We start from the raw sequence: 25,323 nt of genomic DNA on the forward strand, positions 1-25,323 counted from the left end.
ACATGGGTAAACAGGTAGAAGCCCTTAAAGAGGAAACACAAAAATTAAAAGAATAACAAGAGAACACAACCAAACAGGTGAAGAAATTGAACAAACCCATTCAGGACATAAAAGTGGAAGTAGAAACAATAAAGGAATCACAAAGGGAGACTACCCTGGAGATAGAAAACCTAGGAAAGAAATCAAGAGTCATAGATGCAAGCATCACCGATGGAACACAAGAGATAGAAGAGAGAATCTCAGGTGCAGAAGATACCATAGAAAATATTGACAAAACTGTCAAAGAAAACACAAAATGCAAAAAGTTCTAAACATAAAACATGCAGGAATTCTAGGACACAATGAGAAGACCAAACCTAAGGATAATAGGTATAGAAGAGAGTGAAGATTCCCAACTTAAAGGGCCAATAAATATCTTCAACAAAATTATAGAAGAAAACTTCCCTAACCTAAAGAACGTGATGCCAATAAACATACAAGAAGCCTATAGAATGTCAAGTAGACTAGACCAGAAAAGAAATACCTCCTGTCATCAAAACACCAAGTGCACAAAACAAAAAAAGAATATTAAATGCAGTAAGGGAAAAAGGCCAAGTAACATATAAAGGCAGACCTATCAGAATTACACCAGACTTCTCACCAGATACTATAAAAGCTAGAAGATGCTCGACAGATGTCATACAGATCCAAAGAGAACACAAATACCAGCCCAGGCTACTATACCCAGCAATACTCTCAATTACCATAGATGGACAAACCAAGATCTTCCACAACAAAAACAAATTTACACAATATCTTTCCACAAACCCAGCATTACAAATGATAATAGAGGGAAAGCTCCAATACAATGAGGGAAATTATACCCTAGAAAGAGCAAGAAAGTAATTCTCTTCCAACAAATCCAAAAGAAGATAGCCACAGAAAGATAATTCCACCTCTAATAACAAAAATAACAGGAAGGAACAATCTTAATATCTTAACATCTCTTAATATTTCTTAACATCAATGGACTAAATTCCCCAATTGAAAGACATAGGCTAAGGGACTGGATACATAAACAGGACCCAGCATTTTGCTGGATACAGGAAACCCACCTCAGTGATAAAGACAGACTCTACCTTAGAGTAAAAGGTTGGAAAACAGTTTTTCAAGCAAATGGTCCTAAGAAACAAGCTGGAGTAGCCATTCTAAAATCTCCAGCCGGTGAATACAAAGAGAGGGACTCATGACTCCACCTGTATAGGTAGTTGAGGGTGGCCTTGCCAGGCATCAGTGGAAGTGAAAGGCCTTGGTGCCTGAAAGTTTGGATTCCCTAATGTTGGGTAATTCGAGAGCAGGGAGGTGGGAATGGGAGGATGGTAGGAGCTAATGGGGGGAGGTAGGAGGAGCTAAGGTGGGAGGAGTAAAGAGAGGAAGAAGAGGAGAAAGAGAGGAGGACTTAGGAGATGTGTGTGTGTGTGTATGAGAGAGAGAGAGAGAGAGAGAGAGAGAGAGAGAGAGAGAGAGAGAGAGAGAGAAACATGGAGGCAGATGCTTGTGTGTCTCCACCAGTCAAAATAGTTGGTGTATCTAGGTTGGGTATTGGGTTACACTTCTGATTGTATCTTGTTATTGAGCATTACCAAACTTATAAAGCATTTGATCAACATTAAAAAAATTGTATAAAAGCAAAAAGGAGGAGGGGGATAGGGGTTTTCTAGGGAGGGGAAATGGGAAAGGGGATAGCATCTGAAATGTAAATAAAATATCCAATAAAAATATATAAATAAAAAAATCTAACAAGATAAAAAACAAACAAACAAACCACTAAGTGCCACAGGATGGTAGAGCATTCCTTTATTTCTAGCCCTCAGGAGGCAGAGCCAGGCAAATTTTTGTGAGTCTAAGAGGCCAACCTGATCTAAAGAATGAGTTTCAGGACTTCCAGTGCTACACAGAGCTACCATGTCTTGAAAAAAAAAAAAAAAAAAAAAAAAAAAAAAAAACATCCTCAAACAAACAAACAAAACCAAACTAAAACAAAACCCAAAAAACCAACAACAACAAAATATAGTGTATATACCCCAGAAACTTATTGTATGATTCATCATGTGACTAAAACCTGGTAATTAAATATACTCTTATGTAGCCATACAGTAGCCAAGGTTGAACAGGGTTTACCAGAAAGGGAGGCTGGAAATGAAAAAAGAGGTAGGGGGCAGGGTGAAAATGAAGCCAAGACAAGGTTATGATCAACGCTTCAAGTTTAATATTTAGCATTGTGTTTATATAGGAAAAGCCCACAGAACCCATTCTTTGTTTCAGCTGGATCATGTTGCAAAGCAGGGTCAGCATCAGTCTATTTTTCTAAGTTCCTGTGGGAACTTGCACTTGCAACCAAGACAAGTGACTCCCCCAAGGTCTATAAGGTCTATTGTGGGAGGCACTCACAGTCTGTTCACCCTGCTCAAAGCTGGGAAAGGCCTGCTCAAGGGTGGGAAGAGCCTGCTCAAGTGTGGGAAGGGCCTGCTCAAGGTTGGAAAAGGCCTGCTCAAGGTTGGGAAGGGCCTGCTCAAGGCTGAGTAGGCTACACTATTATACAATTAGTCCTGAGTTATTGGATACAACAGCAAGATGAACAAGACAAAATACTAAAATCAGAGCTAAGTATTTTCTTAAATGATTGAAGCACAGATAAAATGAATGTGGGTATTTCAGTTGGCTCACAGATAATTGTGCTAGGCTCTTCCCAATAGCAACCTAGCAACATTTATGTCATTGCCTGCCACCTCAGATGAAAGTTGTGTTCAAATTCATTGAGGAAACTTATAAATAAACAGATAAAAATATCTGCCTACAAATATAGAAGAAACTTCCTTAAAGTAATTTCACTAACCTCACTTTTATCACATTGACTAACACTGTCTTTTCCTGATTAAATTCAGAACTCAGTGTCTACTGCAGACTAAAGAAGAAGTTGAAAATATTTTGTTCTTACATGACTGTCAATAGTCTCGCACACTTATGCAAAAAGGGGTATTTATTTTTCTGTTTTGTTTTTTATTAGTTGAGCTTAGTTGCTTAAAATTAGAGTTTATAACAGACATACTTTTAGGGATAGCAACAAACCACACAACTAGAAATAGTTTCATAAATAAAGAGTTAGAAGTATTTTGTGTATATGACTGATTTCTGCTTTTATAGTTTTATTATTTAAATATATAAATATATAAGCTTCCTAAAACTGTAATAATAAGGAAAACAAGAAATATTCTGAAGGTAACTGATAAAATCAGCAGTTAAATTATAGACTATTTAGAAAAGCTATGGAAAATATTCTGTAAAGGTAACGTAAATGGTAACAAGGATGAAGTACATTTAAATACTATTTTTTGTTTTAAATTTCGTTTCACTTGAGAAAGATCAAAATATAAATTGAGAATAAAAATTTTATAAAATAGCTAATGTGAAATTCTAAGCAATAAGCATGTTTACATGCAAATGGAATACTTTAGTCTTATAATATTTGTCTATCAAAGCTCACTCATGAGTTGTAGTTAGACAACAATGTTTTTAGTATAATTGTATAACTTACAAATACCTATTTTAACTGAAAATGCACTTATATTGAAGATGATACACATAAAATATTTATGGTGTAGTTAATTTTGGAAGGTTTCCCCTAGAATACTTTGAAACATTCTAGATGACACACCTTCAGTCAGGTCTCACCAAATGATCTAGCTAGGCTGGCCCTGTTCAACTTTCTTTTACTCTTCAATTCTTTCATTCATACTTACAATATTAATACTGTGAGTCATTGTTACTGTTTAGTTTTCATTTATTTTCTCTTGACTTCTCAATTAAATCTAATCATATGCCATTTTTACAGCTTGGACTAAAGAATCAGCTGCATGTGGCAATCTGTAGTCTGAATTTAAGCTTAGCCATTCTTGTAGGAAGTTGCTAACTCTCAGTCATTCTAGCTGCCAACTCTTCAGATATGAAAAGTAAATCACATATGAGGTAAACAATTGGGCTATGTTTACTCACCTGTTTTCTGAAAGTCACTAGCTTAGTGGTAAAGCAGTTATAATAATATGTACAAAAGCAAAGTAAATCATATCAGCTATTACTGTAGAGAAATAAATATGAGAAATGTATTGAATTTAGAAATAATAGTCAGATTAACAGCTATATATAAAATCTTTAAATATTTCCTTTTGTTATGGGGAATATTTTGTCTTCAGATTTTATTAATATATGTAATTACATTTGATGGCCAAATTGGGAATACATGAAAAAAAGCTAGGACTGATTATTAGGAGAAAGGAAGTGTTACAATATTTTGTTTTAATCCTTAAATGTCTGTGAACTCATGCTTGATACCTGTAAAAAATTCATTCTTTCATCTCCTCATATCCTTTTCAATTACCTCTTCTTCTATATGAAACTTTCATTTAAATGAGGTATTTTTTATAACACCCATTAGAATAAACAATTATTTTTTAAATACTGGCATAGGTATGAAGTTATCTACTAGAACATTGGACAATTTATCAGTGACTGGTTAAACTTAGAAGCAATGACATTACTATAGAAAATATCAGCCCTTCTTTCAACAACCATTAATTGTGAATAATTCCTCATGGGATCTGTCTCCATTAATGATAAAAACTAAAAAGACATCTGCATAAATTTTCACGAACTCAGTGATTTGTGTCATTTTAAAATCAAGGATAAGTGGTATCTTTTAGAGTATAAGAATAGAATAGGTAGAACGTAAAATAAGGCCCTAAGAAATGACCTCCGATGATTTAGTATTCTTGTTTTTTGTATTGTATACTGTAACTGAGAAGGAAATTATGAGAACAAAAAAAAAAAAAAACATAACCAACTGAGAACTCTTAGTTTTCATAAATTTAGAAAATCAATTTTGGGGGAGCTAAGGCTATAACCCAGATTGTAAAGCTCTTAGGCAGGATGCTTAAAGCCCTGATTTCAACAGGCAACCCTGCATATAGCATGGTGCAAAAACACATATAATTCCAGCAGTACTCAGGAAATAGAGGTAAGGAGATAAAAAGTTCAAGGTCAATCTTTGCGACATAGTACATTTGAGGCAACCCTGGGAGTATATGATCTCATCAAAAACAAATAAAACTAAAAAAAAAAAAAAGGAGAAAAAAATAATGAAGGAAGGAAAGCTGGCACTTTGATTTTGGTGAAAATGCTGGCAATATATATGCTTTTCAATTTTAAAGTAAAAGGATTTTCTTAGAGTTAAACATTGAAGAATGTGTATTCAATATCACCTAAAAATATTTCTACTACAAGTGAAATACATTAAACCATTCCACTTTCAATGAAGACTTTGCAAAAAAAAAAAAAAAAATGGGTTCAGCAGTATGTTTTTAAATTGGAGATTTAAAATAATAATGATTTTAAATATTCTTTTACTTTTTAAAAAATAATCCAAGTACATTTTACATGAATATGAAGACTATGTTTTCTTCCAATAGAGAAAAGTGGTTGACAGTAATTAAAGCAAACGTCTCTACTGATAGACAGTGAAGCATTCATCCTATAAGAACATAGAGTGATTTTTCTTCATCGCCTCCAAATTAATAAAAGTTGAAACGACACATAGAAAACAGCTTTCTCACTCAGTACGGGAATAAAGCTTCAGTGGATCGATGTTTATAAGGTTTTTGAATCTCCTTAGAATATTTTATTTATAGATTGTTTTCTTTAGCCATGGCAGGTTCTCTATTATCATTATATACAGAAAATGGGCAAATAAACTTTATTTTGCTGCATTTCACTTAGCCTTTCTTTTTTGAAAAATTCAAATGTTGAGGACATCTCATGCTACTGCTTGGTGGAGTGAGAGCAAGTGTGAAATAGGTTATCCAGAAGAGTGGTAGGACACACTTCTTCGATTACTGTTTTGAAACTAAATTTTAGGGCTTGGTTTGTCTCATGTGTAGTCTTTTGAATTCTATTGCTACCTCTAGCTTCTTTATTTTTAGTGAATTTAATTTTTAATGAATGTCACCTATATTTGAAACAAAATTAAGTTAACATTGAAGCTAGATTTTTTTAAAAAATTATTTTATGGCTTTGAGTTGGAAAATGGGATAGATGATAGTCTATGTCAAACCTCTCCTGCCTAAATCAGTTTAATCACATGCATTTGGCCCAATTCTGAGCATATGGTGCTTATCTCATTACCTCTGACTTGGATCAATGCTATTCAATGCTACAAGGTCAAATAAACAATCTTAATATGAAAACTTTATATATTTTTTCAGCATGCAACTCAATCTCACCAAAGCCTCAATCTAGTTTGGTAATAAAGTGCAATTATCCACCTCAATTCTCAAGAATAAATCTGTATTGAGAGTGTAATATGCTAGCCTCAGTCAATCAACTCTCAGATATAACTTATGGTCCTACTTCTAATGCCTGATGCTTCTTAAGCTATCAATTTCATTACACAAAATGTTTTCATTTAATAAAACTGATTTTTGCATACATGTTCATAAGGAAATTTATCTGAAGTTATCTTTCTTTGTTGTGTCCTTGTGTGGTTTATGTATCTGCATAACTGTGGCTTCATAGAACAAATTAGGTAGTTTTTCTTCTCTTTCTATTTTGTGGAATGGTTTCAAAAGTATTTTGTATTAGGTCCTCTTTAGAGGTCTAATAGAGTTCTGCACTAAAACCATCTGGTCCCGGGAGACTTTTAATGAGTGCTTTTATTTTTTTAGGGGTTATGGGACTATTTAGATCGTTTATCTGATCCTGATTTAACTTTAGTATTTGGTATCTATTTAGAAAATCATTTCATCTAGATTTTCCAGTTTTCTTAAGTATAGATTTTATAGTAGGATCTGATGATTTTTTGAATTTCTTCATATTCATTGTGTACCATACATCTGGGTATATTGTGCCTTCATTTTCATTAATTTCTAAAAAGTCTTTAATTTCTTAAAACTTTCATAAACTGAATCTAAGAACAAATCAAAACAACCAGTCACCATGATCAAGTAGGCTTTATTCTAGGGACACTGGGATGGTTAAATATAAAGAAATCCATCAATATAATCTACTAAATAAATAAACTCAATGGCAAAAAACCCCACATAATCACCTCAATATTTGCTGAAAAAGCATTTGACAAAATACAACAGCTCTTTGTGTTAAAAGTCTTAAAAAGCGCAGGAATTCAAGACCCATACATAAACATAATAAAATCAATATACAGCAAAGCAGTAGCCAACATCAAACTAAATGGAGAGAAACTTGAAGCAATCCCACTAAAATCAGGGAATAGACAAGACTGCACACTCTCTCCCTAGCTATTCAATATAGTACTCAAAGTTCTAGCCAGAACAATGAGAAGTGGAAGTCCAAGGGATACAAATTAGAAAGGAAGTAGTCAAGGTATCACTATTTGAGGATATGATCATATTCTTAAGTGACCCCAAAAGTTCCACCAAAGAACTACAGCTGATAAACAACTTCAGCAAAATGGCTGGATATAAAATTAACTCAAACAAATTAGTAGCCTTCCTTTGCATAAAAGGTAAACAGGCTGAGAAAGAAGTTAGGGAAACTATACTCTTTAAAATAGTCACAAGTAATATAACATATTTTTGTGTCACTCAAGCAAAGCAAGTGAAAGATTTGTATGACAAGAACTTCAAGTCTCTGAAGAAAGAAATTGAAGAAGATCTCAGGAGATGGAAAGATCTCCCATGTTCATTGATTGGCAGAAATAATACAGTAAAAATGACCATCTTGCTGAAAGCAATCTACAGATTAAATACAATCCCCATCAAAATTTCAAGTCAATTCTTCTTAGCATTAGAAAGAACAATTTGCAAATTTATTTGGAACAACAACAACACCCCCCCCCCCAAAAAAAAACAGGATAGCCAAAACTATTCTCAAAAATAAAGGAAATTCTGGGGAAATCACCATCCCTGACCTCAAGCTGTACTACAGAGCAATAGTGATAAAAACTGCATGGTATTGGTGCAATGACAGGCAGGTAGATCAATGGAATAGAATTGAAGACCGAGAAATGAAGCCATACACTTATGGTCACTTGATCTTTGACAAAGGAGCTAAAAGCATCCAGCGGAAAAAAGACAGCATTTTCAGGAAATGGTGCTGGTTCAACTGGCAGTCAACATGTAGAAGGATGAAAATTGGTCCAATCTTATCTCCCTGTACAAAGCTCAAGTCCAAGTGGATAAAGGACCTTCACATAAAACCAGACACACTGATTATAATAGAAGAGAAAGTGGAGAAAAGCCTTGAACACATGGACACAGGGGAAAAGTTCCTGAACAGAATACCAATGGCTAATACTCTAAGATCAAGAATTGACAAATGGGACCTCATAATTGCAAAGCTTCTGTAAGGAAAAGGGCATTGTTAATAGAACAAAATGTCAGGCAGTAGATTGGGAAAAGATGTTTACCAATCCTACATTTGACTGAGGGCTAATATTCAATGTATACAATAAACTAAAGAAATTAGACTCCAGAGAATCAAATAACCCTATTAAAAATGGGGAACAGAGCTAAACTGAAAAAACTTGAAGTGCTGAGAATCACATAATGAAATGTTCAACTTCCTTAGTCATCAGGGAAATGCAGATCAAAATAACCCTGAGATTCTTTCTCACACCAGTCAGAATGGCTATTAAAAAAAAAAAAACAGGTGACAGCAGATACTGACAATTATGTGGAGAAAGAACAGTCCTCCATTGCTGTAGGATTGGAAGGTGGTGCAACCACTCTGGAAATCACTCTGGTGTTTCTTCAGAAAATTGAACATTTTTCTACTTGATTACCCGGCATATATATATATATATATATATATATATATATATATATATATATATATATATATTCCCAGGCATATACCCAAAAGATATATGTAGTGATCTCTAAGTATTGCAGTGTAGAACATGGGCTCCTTCTTGTATGGGCCTCAAATTAAATGAGACCTATTTATCAACCCAGCCAGAAAACTTTCAACCTATAATTTGAACTGCCTGCAAGATGTCCTGAGGCCATGATGGTGAAAAACTGGTGGGAGTGGCCAACCAGTATCTGATTGTTTTAATTTCAACTGGAACCTGCTACTAATAAAGGACAATGATTTATTATATATATTTTCACTTTTCTCTTTTCCTCCAATTAGTTTGCCTTTCTAGCATTTGCTTTGTTTTACTTTATCTTGTTTTTTCTTGTTTTTTATTAGATATTTTATTTACACTTCAGATGCCATCCCCTTTCCCCATTCCCCCCCCTTAGAAAACCCCTATCACTTGCCACCTTTTTCTTTTTTGCACATATACATTTTTAAAAAAAATGTTAATCATAGGCTTTATAAGTTTGGTATTGCTCAATCAGAGGTGTAACCCACTACCCAACCTAGATATATCAACTATCTTTGACTGGTGGAGATACATGAACATCTGCCTCCCTGTCTCCCCCCTCTTTCTCTCTTTCATCACTTTGCTTCTCCTCTCCTTCTTCTCCTCCTCTTCTTACTCCTTCTCTCCCTCTCAGTACTCCTCCCACCTTAGCTCCTCCTACATATCACCCTTCCTGTTAAAATGAAACTTTTCTCTCAAAATACAATTAGAGCTTAATTATGCCAATTTGTACCTGTGAGGTACAAGATAGTCCTCATACCCAGTCCAACATTTTGTTGACTAACCAGAACCTCTGTCATCTCTCCTAACCAAAACACTTAGTTCTGAACCTGGCTTTTTCCTTGGCTTTAGGATGAATGTCAGCTGACGACCATCCACTCAAATCTTTTCTCTCAAGGTACATAGCCAGAATTGGCTATGAGGCTATAAGTTTTCAACCCCGTCAGAAATCCAGAATGACTGAGTTAACTATAATTGTGGGAAGCACAAAGCATAGCTTCTAAAACTTAGCCAATTTATAGAGACCTCTGAACACCTGGACACTCCCTCTACTACATAACGTTGGAGCATCTGTTCTTCTGCCTTCTGGCCCAGGATCATCTGACAGACCTTAGTGCTGCAGAATTATTAAGGGCTGAATACTCTGTCTAGGCAGATATAATCAGTCAACTATTCTGCAAGTGTGTCCTTTTCTGGACAGTAATTTGTCTGCAGATGGAGAGAGGCAATTCTTGTCTAGTGGCTGTCTCACCACAACTGGAGTAACTCCAAAGATGCTCAATTTCCTCTTAGAATTCAATATAGGAAGCTGTCAGGAGCAGACATGTCTCTAATCAAAATAAACATTAATACAGAAATGTTTGTCATGTTAATTCTGTGGATTTCTGATTTTTTGAAAACCAACTACCCATGTAAGGTAATCTGGACTGTTGCCTGTTAACTCCACTCAGCTATTTCTAAATAAAACATAGAAAACACCCTAACAGTAAACTCCCACCCATGAATTTGCTGTAGTCCCTTAACTCACAGGCTGACCATCTCAAATCAGTTAAAAAAAAGTTAAAGAAGGACTGGGTCTAAGCCTTGTATTCCTAAGTGTGTTATACTGGTACAATGCCTATGAGGGTAACAATATTCATCTCACTCTTATATCAATAAGAGGCTCGTACCAATGAAAACCTTAAAATTTGTAATCAGAGTAAATTGGTGCTGTTTAAGAATTTATATCTTCATCTTCATACTAATTATACAGATTTCTACTAATAGGTTATGGCTATGCAAGTTTTTTCTTGTTTTGTTGTTGTGTCTTGAAAGCCTACTTTTTCTGAAAGGAAAAGGAGCTGGAGTGGATCTGGAGAAAAGAGAAGGTGGAAGGGAGCAGGGAGGAGTGAAGAGAACAGAAACTGTAGCTGGATGTACTAGCAATTGCATTGTAATACTCATTTGTTATTATTGTTATTTGTTTTTATTTATTATTCTCTCTTTCTCTGTTCCTCTGCTTCTCTCCCCCTTCTCTTTCCCTTTGTCTCTCCGTCTCTCTCTCTCTCTCTCTCTCTCTCTCTCTCTCTCTCTCTCTCTCTCTCTCTCTGTTTGTGTGTGTGTGTGTGTGTGTCTGTGAGTGTAGGTATTGTATACCATGGCTCTTCTATGGATGTTAGTGTTGAGTTTTATAAAAAAGTAAAATAAAGAACTAGGATATAGAACTAGAATATGTTTAGTAGTGGCAAGGTGTGTTGTGTGTGAGGAGAGAGGATGCCTCTGCAGGCCCATGCTGAGGCATCCCTTCCCTCTTAATCTCTAGCCATACAGTGGGTATAGTATAGAAGATTCTATTTAGCACATGGGGAGGGGAGTAGAGGAAATAGAACAGAAAAAAAAGGCAGAGAGAGGGAGAGAGAGAAAGAGAAAGAGAGAGAGAGAGAGAGAGAGAGAGAGAGAGAGAGAGAGAAAGAAGAAGAAGAAGAAGAAGAAGAAGAAGAAGAAGAAGAAGAAGAAGAAGAAGAGGAGGAGGAGGAGGAGGAGGAGGAGGAGGAGGAGGAGGAGGAGGAGGAGGAGGAGGAGGAGGAAGAGGAGGAGGAGGAGGAGGAGGAAGAAGAGGAGGAGGAGGAGGAAGAAGAAGAGGAGGAGGAGGAGGAGGAAGAAGAGGAGGAGGAGGAGGAAGAAGAAGAAGAAGAGGAGGAGGAGGAGGAGGAAGAGGAGGAGGAGGAGGAGGAGGAGGAGGAGGAGGAGGAGGAGGAGGAGGAGGAGGAGAGAGGCTGGCCATGAATGCATGGAGAGAGAGGGAGGAGGGGAGAGGAAAGAGAGTAAGAAGGTAAGTGAGCAAGAGAGTGAGGAGGAGGCAAATAGCCCCTTTTATACTGAGTCAGACATACTTGGCTGTTTCCAGGTAACTGTGGGGCAGAGCCTAGAAGGAATGCTAACAATTAGGAATCACTATTAGGGATCAGTCCTTTAATGGAACCACCATTGATTTCAGGGATTCTACTCAGATGGTTAGGTTTGCAGAGCAAGCATGTTTACCTGCTGAACCATCTTAGAAACACTCTTATGAAGATTAATTATTTCCTGTTTACAAAGATATATTATAGTAACTATCATATGAGTTCACTACATATTACTCCTTATCTATAGTGTTTTATCATTGCTTTTAGGGTTTGTGTATATAGATAGTCTTTTTTTAACATTTGGATTCACTATTTCTGTGACAAGATAAATGATTTAACATAATTTTTCTTACTTGAAAACTTCGTATCTATACTCTTTTCTACAAAAAACCTTTACACTCTATTATTTTACTTTGAAGCATACGTATTAAGCTTTTTAAATTTTAGTTTTTCACAAGCAGTATTTAATACTTAAAAACCAAAAATATTAATTTAATTAGGTTTCAGGTTTAAAACTCATGAGGCATGAATGGCCTTTGAAATATGGTCCTCCATTTGTTTAATATGTTAAGTTTGTATTATTTCTCACAATCATGATTTATTAGTAATGATTCACTGTTAAAGCACTGAATTACCTTTCAGCATGACATTTCACTGTGAAGTTTGACTTTTTTATTGCCCTATAGCTAAACCAAATTTTCTTTGGCTCAGTTCCATATAGAATCAAAATATGGCAGTCACGGAACTAGTTACTAGATTTCTCATTACTTATTGGCTTCATACAAACTTTTTCTAAATATAATTACCATACAATGAGAAAAGGGGACTTACTGGACTGGATGTGCTGCTCAGTTGGCCTCACATGCATAAATCAGAACCAGTGGGACAGAACTCTTATTTATACCTTTACAAGAGACAGATGTGAACAAATCTACAATTAGAAGGAATTCACAAATGAATAGTGAGTTTGAAACCAATAAACTATTTGCAACAGTTTAATTTTATTTTTGTGCAACTAATTCTAATATATGTTATTATATTATTCAGTATTAATAGATGTTTATACTTATAACACATCTAAAGTATCACTTTCTTCATTAATAGGGCATCCCTATTGTTTGTTTTCAGTTCTTTATCAAATACATAATGTTTCAGTTTTATAAAGGAATGGGGTTTCAGAGTATATTAAAAGGCAGTTTATTCTAAAATTGTAAGTATGGGGCTTTCTGTAAATAGATAGTGCTTTATAAATCTTATATCCATCTAGGATCATGCTGGGTAATATTTTCAAAGTTTCAAAGATAAAATGTGTTTTCTAAGGGGAAATCTTATATGAAATGAATATGAGAGAATTACTATCCTTGAAACACATTGACTCATTTATGATTATTCATCATGATTGCAAAAGAAAACTTCAAATCATTTTCTGTTTATGTAACTTAGAAACAAAATTTAATAGGCAGCAGCAAGGGGGAGATTATAATGTGAGAATATTAATGGTTTTATCTTGTGAGATGAAAATGAAATCTTTTATATAATCAGTGATCACATGGCTAGAAAGCAGATAGTTGGCATTCTCCACGTGTTAGAAAAAAAAAGACAAAAGAGAAAAAAATGGTTCATAGAAAAGAAAGAAACCAATTCTGTTGTGTGTTCTTGTGCTGTTGCTTAAAATGCAGTCCTCAGAACAGTTCAAGGCCTTTCCTCAGAATACAAATTTTTTTGTTATTTCAGATATGTCGCCTATTATTGAGTGAGTTTAGTTTAGTTTAGAATAAACTTCAGTGAGACTCAATCATTCAAGAATTTGGATTTAAAATGTATTTTGTGAAACATTTACACTGATTCAAGACAAAGGAACAAAGGTCTCCTACAACTTATGGCAGGTTATTCAGAGGACAATAAAGCAGCAAACAGAGCACGTCAAGAAAGCAAACATAAATTAGGCAAAAGAAGCTTCTATTTGTGGTTGCAACCCTAGTATTTTTTCTCTTGTAATACAATTTCTTTGTTATTAATTATTTTATTTATTTGCATGAACAATGTTGTCCTCCTTCCTGGTCTCCCGTTGCAGAATTCTTCTACCCATTCAAGGCAGTCCTCTGCTACAAATGACACAGGGGCCATGGACCAGCCCATGTATGCTCTTTGTTTGGTGGCTTAGTCTCTGAAAGCTCCCAATAGTTCCAGGTTGTTTGACATTGTTGGTCTTCTCACAGGGTTGCTATTCTTTTCACCTACTTCATTTCTTCCTCTAACTCTTCTATAGAGTTCTAAACCTCAGTCCAGTGCTTGGCTGAGACTATCTGCATCTTTCTCAGTCAGCTGCTAATAAAGTCTCTCAACAAGGAGCCATACTAGGCTCCTATCCCCAAGCACAACATAGCATCAGTAATTTTGGTTCCTGCCCATGGGATGGATACCAAGTTGGGCTGTTCCCTGGTCAGCCATTCCTTCTGTCTCTGCTCTATTTTGTTCTTTATTTCTTTTAGACAAAAACAATTTTGGGTCAAAAATTTTGAAGGTGGGCTGGTGTCCTCATCCCTCTACTGGGGTGGTGGTTTCTTCAGGTTTCAAATATCCTCTGGAAGGCATTTCAACTCAGGTCATCCACACTGAGTCCTGGGAGCCTCCTCCATTCCAGGTTTCCCAGACTTCCTAGAGGTTCCTTGTACTCCTCGACCTTGGCAGCTGCATATTTCCATTCATTCTCCTGGTGCTCTGGGTTTCTGTCCAGTCTCCCCCATTCCTGATTCTGTCCCTTGCTTCTCCGCCCACTACCCTCTCCTACCAGCTTCCTCTCTCCCGCTGCTTCCAATGATTATGTTGATGACTTTCAGTGACATTGACCTTCAATTTCAAAATTGCTCATGGATTAGCTTGAGGTAAGGGTGTTAAGATCTCAGATGTTTGAGAGGAAAAACTATAAATAGAAAAGTTAAAAAAATATCTAAATATTTTCAAATGTAGACAAATAATACATTATTAATACTTAAAATTTATTTATTCTATATTAGTCAAGGCTCACTAGACTCACAGAAATTCTGGAATGTCTTTTTAAGAGAATTATTTTTTTTTTGTACTGATGTGTAGTTACGTGCAGTCTATCTAGCCCAACAATGGGCAGCTGTGAATTGGGAAGTTCAGAAACTAGTAGTTATTTAGCCCATGAGGCTAGTTGTTTCAACTGGTCTTCTGTACAAGCTAGAGTCCTAATAAGGAGGTTCCAATAGTTGTACTGGCAAGTAAGTGCAAGCAGGTGAAGAAGAGTGAGTCAACCACCTTCCAGTATTTTTATGTAAACCTTCAGCAGAAGGTATAGCCCATATTAAAGATGTGTAAAGATTTAGAACTTGCTTTATCCCAGGATGGCTTTGAACTCAGAGATCTGTTTGCTTCAGTCTCTTGGGATTAAAGATGTATATTACTTTACCTTGGCCTGAGAGCTGCTTGCTTCAGTCTCTTGGGATTAATGGTGTATACTATTTCGCCTTGGCCTAAACTTTTCATGGCCACTAATCCTCTATGTCAAGATCTGGGTCAGGAGCCTGTGTCTTCCAGACTGAAGATCTGGATCACAGGAATGCTTGTGGATTTCTGGATTGTAGTCAAGTTGACAACAAAGAATAGCTATAACACATTCTAACAAGTTTACTCTGAAAAGGAACCATGGAGATTGTTAATAGTAGGGAAGTCATGTTAGATGATCTTTAATGAATTTACATAACAAAAAGCGGCTGTGGAGATGGGGCTGCTTAGGAGTTATGTTGTGGATGAGACTGAAATTGGCAGACCTTAGACTTTAAACCTGACTCTCCTATCTTTCTTCTACCTATATATGAATACACTCCACCCTACTTTCCCATGTTCTCTCCTTATAGCTATGTGGGCAGCAAATATTGTAATCTGTCTTAACTCTGGGTTGAGGAAGTTAGTAGTATATCTGATTTTTAAATTTTCATTTAGTAAAATATTTCCTAACATTGTTTATATTTCAACAATGAAAATTGTATATACACACACACTTGAAGCAGTGATGACATCTGTGATTGACTCATGAAAAAAGATTTATTTTTATATCTTTCACATTCAATGAAAAATACTTTATCTTATATTATATCTTCATTTCAGTATTTTCTAATGTGTGGGGGTGTTTGTGAGAATGGGAGGGAGAGAGAGAGAGAGAGAGAGAGAGAGAGAGAGAGAGAGAGAGAGAGTGCCCTAAATGTGGAGGTTAGAGAGAAGCTTTGCATATTGGTTTTTTTTTTTTTTTCAATATTAACTTGGCCTGTAGGGATGGTGTCAGGAACTCAAATCTTTCATTGCATACTTATTTCTTCAGGCTTAAACACATTTACCTGTTAAGCCATCTAACTAGCTCCAATATTTATCACTCTTAACAGAAATTATGTTAAAATATTTAAATTGTTTATTTCATTTAAATATTAACCAAATAATTATTTTCTTATAGTTTTGTGTTCATTTTGAAGTATAACTGAAGTAATTTTTAAGAATGTCATTTCACCGATTAACAGGATGGAGTTTAGCCTTGCTTATGCAAGGCATATTAAATAAGTATAAAACTAAATAAATATACATCTAATATAAATTTCACAAAATTAAATTATGTACACATGAATAAGACATAATTAAGCAATTAGTAATCATATAAACACATTTAACTTAGCATAGAGTATGATTCTTAATGAATTTTCTAATATAAATATTTAAAACTAGTAAAATTGAATAGCTTAGAGACCTGTAATTGGGTCATTGAATTAATTAACCATCATCCCCTAGGTAATCAAACCTCAAAAATATGTAAATTGTCAAATATAGTGAAAAATATAAAAATGGCATTTTGCTGGACTTGATTTGACAAAATAAATAAAACGATGTTAAGACAAAGCTTTTTATGATGGCTGATGGCATTTCTATGAGGATTCATCAATTTTCAGTTGCTTTATGTTGATGTAAGCAGATAAACCCATACTTTTCTCCACAAATGGAGAAAAAAATAATTTCAGGGTATGCTAGTGTAAATCAGATGTACTGTTTATTAACAGACATTTAAATATAGGTTTTAAGAAGCAGGGTTTAACTGGGCAGTGGTGGCACACGACTTTAATCCCAGCACTTGGGAGGCAGAGGCAGGCAGATTTCTGAGTTTGAGGCCAGCCTGGTCTACAGAGTGAGTTCCAGGACAGCCAGGGCTATACAGAGAAACCCTGTCTCGAAAAACAAAAACAAGAAGAAGAAGAAGAAGAAAAGAAGAAGAAGAAGAAGAAGAAGAAGAAGAAGAAGAAGAAGAAGAAGAAGAAGAAGAAGAAGAAGAAGAAGAAAAGAAGAAGAAGAAGAAGAAGAAGAAGAAGAAGAAGAAGAAGAAGAAGAAGAAGAAGAAGAAGAAGAAGAAGAAGAAGAAGAAGAAGAAGAAGAAGAAGGGTTTATAGGTGGAGAGAAGCAAGCATAAGGAAAGAGCAATGTGAGCCTAAAAGCATGATTGTGGGCTTCTGAAGAGGAAGCCACAATTCACTCTTTCGCTATGTAGACTGGTTCGTGTGGCTTCTGTAGTTGCACCTCAAAGTTTCTAAAGAACCTGGGTATACCACATGGTGGTTCCTATGCTCTAAATAAGGGGAGGGTGGACTGTAAAGGGGGAAAGATGATTGGCACAGGAGTTACCAAATGTGGAGGTGACAGAGGGAGAAAGTTCTGAGAGAGACAACTGGAATGGTTTGGGACCATCTCTTCAAAGAGCTAGAAACCAGGCAAGACTTCCAGTGGAAGGATTGGGACCCCAACTCAGCCACAAAACTTGTGACCTACTGTGGGGCCATGAAAAGATGGCTTATTTACTGGTAGAGCACTGGCTTAGAAATGGCCCGATGGCCGGAGACCCTACAAATGACGGAATACATTTCAACACGCTCCCAGATTCCAGGCTCCTGACACGTGGCAAAGATCTCCATTGACCCGCAACTTCCTGTCATGTAGGGCAATGCTCCTACTAGCCCCTCCACAGGTAGAAGGCATGACTACAGGTCTTAGGGCCTAGACCATATTAATGAAATACCTAAAGGCCAGAGGGCATAGCCAATTAAGTATTCTTTCCCAGACCCTCCTCCTTACAAAGGGTATTTAACCAAAGGCCCGCCCTGGGGGTTGTGGGGTTGCATCCAGATTCAACTACCATCTGCCAAAAAAAAAAAAAAAAAAACCCTTTTGGAACCATGGACTCCCTCGTGTCTTTTGGGGCTTGCCATGATGAACCATGGAGAAGATATCAAGTAGCAAGCTGTGTCTAATCTTCTGCATTCCAGCCACGGTGACAGCCTCTTCAAACAAGCTAGCTGACTCTGCCAAGTGAGTTCCGTAACTGAGTCTCTTCCCAACTAGCACTCAGGGCTTTCCTCTCCCTTGTTTCTCTCAGTTGCGGGACAGCCCCTAGTCTCTGTTCATCTGCAGACCCCAGCAGCATCTGAGAGCCCCCCAGTAGAGACCACTGGCCTCTGGGTCCACTCAAGAGACCCTGCCCCCTGCAGAACATGAGACTGAGTTGTCTTCCCATCTGGAAGTGCCCCTGCGACGTCTCACAGCCCAGTGCCCAGTGCCGCATGGAAGAAGCTCAGTCAAAATCCTGCGTGTGCTTCTGCCACTGTGAGCCAGGGTTACAGCAAACTGAGCCGCCATGGCAGATGCGCAGGGACCACAACTCTGCCCAACAGGAACCTACATCTGCCCGTGACCAAGTGTGAGCTAATCATCCCCACAACCTATAATTTGTTCTGCCTATAAAATGTACAGGGAAAATGATAGAGAAGAAATTCTCTAAGAAATTGGTTGCCAGAGTGACCAACCAATGACCGGTCTAGCACGACACTTGTGCCATGAGGAGTCCACCCTTGATAATGTTAATGGCAGTCTCCCCTACTTTCAGACAGAAGCCTAGGATAATTGTAACCAGTGAGACTTCACCCAGCAACTTATGGAAATAGATGCAGAGACTCATGGCCAGACATAGGAAATGATTGGGGAATCCTGTGAAAGAGGGTAAAGAAAGATTGTAGGAGCCAGAGAGGTCAAGACACCACAAGAAAACCCACATAATCAACTAATCTTGGCCCATAGGGACAGATACTGAACCACCAATCAGGAGCCTGAAATTTGACCTTGGCCCTCTTCATATATGTAACAATTGTGAATCTGGGTCTTCATGTGGGATTTCTAACAGTGGGAGTAGTGACTGTCTTTGACTCTGCTGCTTGCGTTTAGGAATATTTCCTCCTACTGGAAAGCCTCTTCTAACCTCAATTAGAAACGGTGTGCCTAGTCTTATGGTAACTTGATATGCTAGTTGCTAATCCATGGATAGCTTCCTAATTTCTTTCTTTTTCTTTTTTTTTATTAGATCTTTTATTTACACTTCAGATGCCATCCCCTTTCCCCATTCCCCCCTCTTAGAAAACCCCTATCCCATGCCCCCTTTTCCTTTTTGCATTTATACATTTTTTTTAAAAAAATGTTAATCATAGGCTTTATAAGTTTGGTATTGTTCAGAGGTGTAACCCACTGACCAACCTAGATATAACAACTATCTTTGACTGATGGAGATACATGAATATCTGCCTCCCTGTCTCCCCCCCTCTTTCTCTCTTTCATCACCTAGCTTCTCCTCTCCTTCTCCTCTTCTTACTCCTTTTCTTCCTCTCAGTACTCCTCCCACCTTAGCTCCTCCTACACATCACCCTTCCTGTTAAAATGAAATTTTTCTCTCAAAATACAATTAGAGCATAATTATGCCAATTTGTACCAGTGAGGTACAGGATAGTCCTAATACCCAGTCCATCCTTTTGTTGACTAACCAGCACCTCTGTCATCTATCCTAACTAAAACATTTAGTTCTGAACCTGGCTTTAGGATGAATGTCAGTTGCTGACCATCCACTCAAATCTTTTCTCTCAAGGTAAAGAGGAGCAAAGGAAGAGAGGGTCAGGGGTAGAGAGGGAAATGGAAGGAAAGAAGGGAGGCACCACTGCCAACAGGATGTAAAGTAAATTAATTAATTAATTAATTAAAGAAAAGATTTCAGCTAACAAGTTAAGCCTGAAGTTACAAGGATTGTATGGTGAGTTATACAAGCAAACGTGGGATTTATTTTTGAGATTCCTAGAAAACTCTTGGGGAATGAGAAAGTCCACACTGAAAGGTCATATTGGTTTAGACATAGTCTTATCATTCTCCCGATATAAGAAATATTACCTTTGTCTCAGTAATTTTCATAGTAAATCCTGTGAGTGGTGCTAGAATCTTTCATTCTTTCTCGGCAAAAGTCTTCAGTGTGGAGCTCCATTCACTTACAGTGTCCTCATAATTTTTCATGTCCTTCTGTTCTGTATAAGGACTTCATTTTAGATGATTTCATTTATCATTCTAAGGGTATTTGAAAAATAAAACAATTAGTGTTATGGTTGCTGTAATTTCACTTTTATCAATTGTCTTGTTTTCCATGAAATATCCCACATTGATATTATTGATATTTTAATGTTTTCCCATATCACATGGATTGAAGTTTACTTCATTTTAAAATTAATTAAATAAGGATCTGTGTAGTGTACTAGTAGAGACAAATTTAATTATTCAAGAAATTTTCTTACATGACTCCTAAGGGTGAGAATGAGTGAGTCTGATTTTTGTACCTATTCTCCAGACTTTTGTTCCTGTTAGTTTGCACCTTCTAGCCTTAATGTGATGTTTTTGTTTTATCTTAGAGTTTATTTTGTCATGTTTGGTTGTTTTCTCCTAGAAGCCTGTTTTTATTGTTGTTTTTTTGTTTTTTTGTTTTTTTTTTTTTTTGCTTCAGGGTTACACTATGTAGTTTTGGCTGATCTAAGACTCATTCTGTATCTTTATATACTAGGCTGGTCTCCCACTCAGAGATTTGCCTGCTCTACCTTTCAAGTGCCGGGATTCAAGATGTGTAACACAATCTCCTGGCTATAAAACAAAATCTATTTTCAGTAAACAAAAATAATTTAAAATTAAAACAAAACAAAGAATCTCAATATGAACTGGCTGACACCAGAAAGAACTATAATGAGAGGCCAGAATTTGGGTAATGGCCTCTCAGATCGGTCATCTAATGCCAGATACAGCTTTCTTGACTCAGGTGAAGACCTCCCCAGGTAGGTTTTGTGAATACTAGAAATGCTACTATTTTTTGTTAAGATTTTGTTTAAGCTCTGCCCTATAGCTGTCTGACAACAGGCAGGAGTGCCTAACTCACTATAAAAGGCTTGCTTGCCCCCTCCTCTCTCTTGCTTTCTCTCCTTCTTTCTCTCCTTGTCCTCTTGCCACTTGCCCCCTCTTTCCACATTCCCCTCCCCTGTCTCTTTCCACATTCTCATGGACAGCCTCTACTCGTCTACTTTCCCCTTTTCTGCCTTTTCTATCTCCACTACACTCTCAACTTCCCTCCCCATGCTCTGAATAAACTCTATTCTATACTATAGTATCCTGTGACTGATTCCTCAAGGGGAAGGGATGCCTCAGCATGGGCCAACGGAGGTACCCCTTTCCCTTATACCTTACCACATATCCACCAAAAATATTTCTTCTCTCTCTTATCTTTTTATAAAAATTAACAACATCCTCAAATTTCTCTAAACTCTCCACAGTAGAAGATAATATCACTTATATTAATTAATTACATTATCAAAAAAGAAAATTACTTTGATAATAGAATTTTCTTCTTCACTTTTCATTTTATTATTGGACACCATAATACCCAAATTTTTCCTTTGCCTGGCCAAGCTTCTGTTTATTAGCTTTATTAAATAATTAGCATGTTGATTTAAGGAAGAAATAGAATTTTCACTGGTGGTTTCAAAATCTATGGAGTTGATTTTGAATATCTTTTAATTGATGACCAACTGTCATCAGTTAGTTTTATTTGGTCTCTTTCATATGAAGGGCATACAGTTTTGTTTTTATACTTTGCTCTTTCATTATCTTATTTCCATTTGTGACTTAGCAAAGGATGATGTATTAATGTTTACTGCATCACATTATCGCTCTTAACTTATCAGCATTAGCCAGGGATACATTTTCTTTTCCATCATGATAAGAAATGTATTGCTTGATAAGAAAATATATCCCAGCCAAGCAGTTTGAAGTATTGTGTTTTCTCATTTGTATTCTCTGTAGGCATTGCTTCCAAGGGAAGAAGATTTGTCTTGTGTTGGCACACTGTTATTCTGCTCATTACCCTGCTCTCATTATGTCTTCATCTTTGCAGGGCATGGTTTCTGTGCACAGTATGTATTACTGCTCTTAGCAATGAGAGGCTGCCTCTGACATTACAAGGGTGTGTGTCCCACTAGGTAGACAAGAAATCTTATACAAAATAGAGTGATGATTTAATAGAAATAACTCCCTGTGCTTACATAGGTAGAGAGCACTGATCCATATAACAAGTCAATATTTATCATGTGCTTCTTGAGCAGAGACCAGTACAAAATGATCTAGGGAATGAATAAGGGAAATGAAAAACTTGCAGGCTAATCTTAAGTAATGTATTCTATATTTTAGTCATAGCTGCATATCTTGCATTTTTAATTGAGTGATAGTACATATATAAATATGTTCTGAAAAGTACCTTGCCTATTTATCTCACTTAAAGGATAAACATATTAAGAAAATCTACCAAAATAAAATAACTAATAAAATACAGATTATACAAATATCTTCTCATAAAAAAAAAATAGCAGTATCTCAGTTGTAAACAAATTCATTTTTTCACTATTTTACATATTTGGCTTTTTTTTTTTCATTTATGCACTATGATTCACTTTCAAATCTCAAAAACATTAGTGAATCAACTGAAAAACATATGTTCTCTGTCTATTATATTCTTCCTTATCTTTGTTCATTAATGCTTTATTCAGACATTGGAAATGGTATAGATGTCCCTCAAATGATTAATGAATAATTAAAATGGTACACATGTATTATTAAGCTATTAGAAATGAAATTTGAAAGAAATGAATGGAGCAAGAAATAATTTTTCTAAGTGAAGTAACTCAGACCCTGAAATGCAAATATTATCTTATATGTGAATTTTACTTTTAAGTTGTATATATGTGACTCAATTCAAATAGCTACTAGTTTTGTTAATAGTAAATAGAGGAGAAGATATCCAATGAATAGAAAACACAGTATAGCATTTTAATGAGATAAAGAAAAACCTAAAATTCAATGATCCAATAGGGAAGAGATAGTGATGGCAGGGTAAAAAAGATATATGGTTTGTAAAAACCAGAACTAAATACCTCTTAAAAAGTCACATAGAATTACTACTGTAGAAAACTCCTAACATATGTAGATATAACATAATTTAAATGGTATCTTTATATAATGGACAATGCTACAAGCTGTGGCATCAAGTAAAGAGCCAGAAGTTGTGAGGCCATGAAAGGGTGGCTTGGTTTCTGGTATAGCACTGACTAGAAATGGCCGGAGACCCTACAAGGAACAGAATACATTTTGTCATGCTCCCAGATTCTAGGCTCCTGACACATGGCAAAGATATCTATTGACCCACGCCTTTCAGTCATGTAGGGCGATACAGCCCCTCTCAAAGATAGAGAGGTACCTCTGCACAGGTAGAGGGCATGACTACAGGCCCCAGCCTCAACAGATTTCCATATTAATGAGATACCTAAAGGCTAGAGGGCATAGCCAATTAAGTATTCTTTCCCAGACCCTCCTCCTTACAAAGGGTATTTAACCAAAGGCCTGCCCTGAGGGTGCGAGGGTACAGCAAGATTCATCTACCATCTGCCATGAAAATAAAGCTTATAAATCCATGGACTTCCTTGTGTCTTTCGGGCCTGCCATGGGAAACCATGGAGAAGGTCTCAACTATCAAGAACTTCTCTGGAGGACTTCGTGGAGGACTTCTCTGCCTTCCAGCCATGGGGACCACTGATTCAACCAAGCTAGCTGATCCTGCCAAGTGAGTACAGTAACAAAGTCTCTTTCCCGAGGGGTGCTATCGGGGCCTTTTTCCTCCTCTACCCCCCTCAGGTCCCCATTCTGCTGTGGCTCTCAGCGGCATATGGGAACCCCAGAATAGGCCACCAGCCTCCGGGTCCATTTACAGGCCCTGCCTCCCCCCACCCCAGGATCTCAGACTGAGTGAGATCTCCCCAGCTGGGTAGAGCCCCAAGAGGCTTCTCACAGCCTAGTGTCCACCTGGCACTCTGCGTGGAGTTAACTTAGTCAAAAATCCCACTCGCGCTTCTGCTGCCCAGAGTTGCAGTCCCAGCTGACTGGGGCGGCAGACCCGCAGAAACCACAACTCAGCCTAGCAGGATCCACGCCTGTGCTCACATGCAAGTAATCTTTCCTACAAGAAGTTTTACTTTTTCTTGAGTCATTGGCCAAATCATCTTATAGACTCCTTAACCACAAAACATCATAGTCTATTGACAAGAATATTCGTTCATCTCCATAACCATAGTCCCTACTGCTAAAGAGACAAATTACATTATGAAATACGAAGAATGTTAGCTGGTGCCCAATCAGAAACTTCACATCTACTGACTAGCATTCATGATACTTGGAGGGACTTTGTTGCCTACCTGAGGAGAAAAGTCATCATCAGTATCACCCAGTTACAAACACAGAAACCTCCAGCAGAGACATGTCCGTGAGATATATTGCAGGGACAAAGTCACAAGTACAATGGGTGCAATTAGCCAAATTTTATTGCATTTTGAACCCACGCTGTCAGATGGAACCCATATCTGACATTAGTAATGTGACCAAAAATCTGAAACCTGAAACTAGGACATGAGATGGGCAAAAGATACTATCTTATTTTTGCCATTAGAACTCAGCAACCAAATGATTCCTAATGACATATTGCTGTATTCATATATCAGTACATTGCTCAGACACCATCAGCAACATTTCTTTTAGTAGATCATAAATAATAAGAAATCCAACCTGGGCATGGTAAAGATAGGAAGAAAACTGAAGTGTGTAGTCCTAAAATAGATGTCTTTATCACAATAATCTTCTGAAATCCCATAAGTCCATGCAGAAAAGGAGAAGAGGAAGCAGAAAAATTATAAGAGCCAGAGTTTAAAGATAATTTCAAGGAAAAACATATCATCCATACTCAGTGAGACTGATACACATAAAAACTCACAAAAAATCTTGGGTTGCTCACAATGCCTATACAGGTTCAAAACATCCAAAGTTCTAGAAGAGAAGGGCTCATAGACAGATATTCTTACCCTTAACAAAAAAAAAAAAAACCTTTTTGCTGTTGATAACCACCAGGAAGAAGAAAAATCTGCCCCTCTCCCCCCACCCCGGGGTTTCACAGGTTATATGAACTACTCTTTTGGATAAGTTCCATTCCTATGGGAAACTCAATTACACAGATAGACTAAATTATTTGTTGTGGACTTTTTGTTTTATTCTAGTATTTTT

The sequence above is a fragment of the Arvicanthis niloticus genome, chromosome 29, assembly GCF_011762505.2.
Source record: "Arvicanthis niloticus isolate mArvNil1 chromosome 29, mArvNil1.pat.X, whole genome shotgun sequence".
In the NCBI taxonomy this organism is placed as follows: domain Eukaryota; kingdom Metazoa; phylum Chordata; class Mammalia; order Rodentia; family Muridae; genus Arvicanthis; species Arvicanthis niloticus.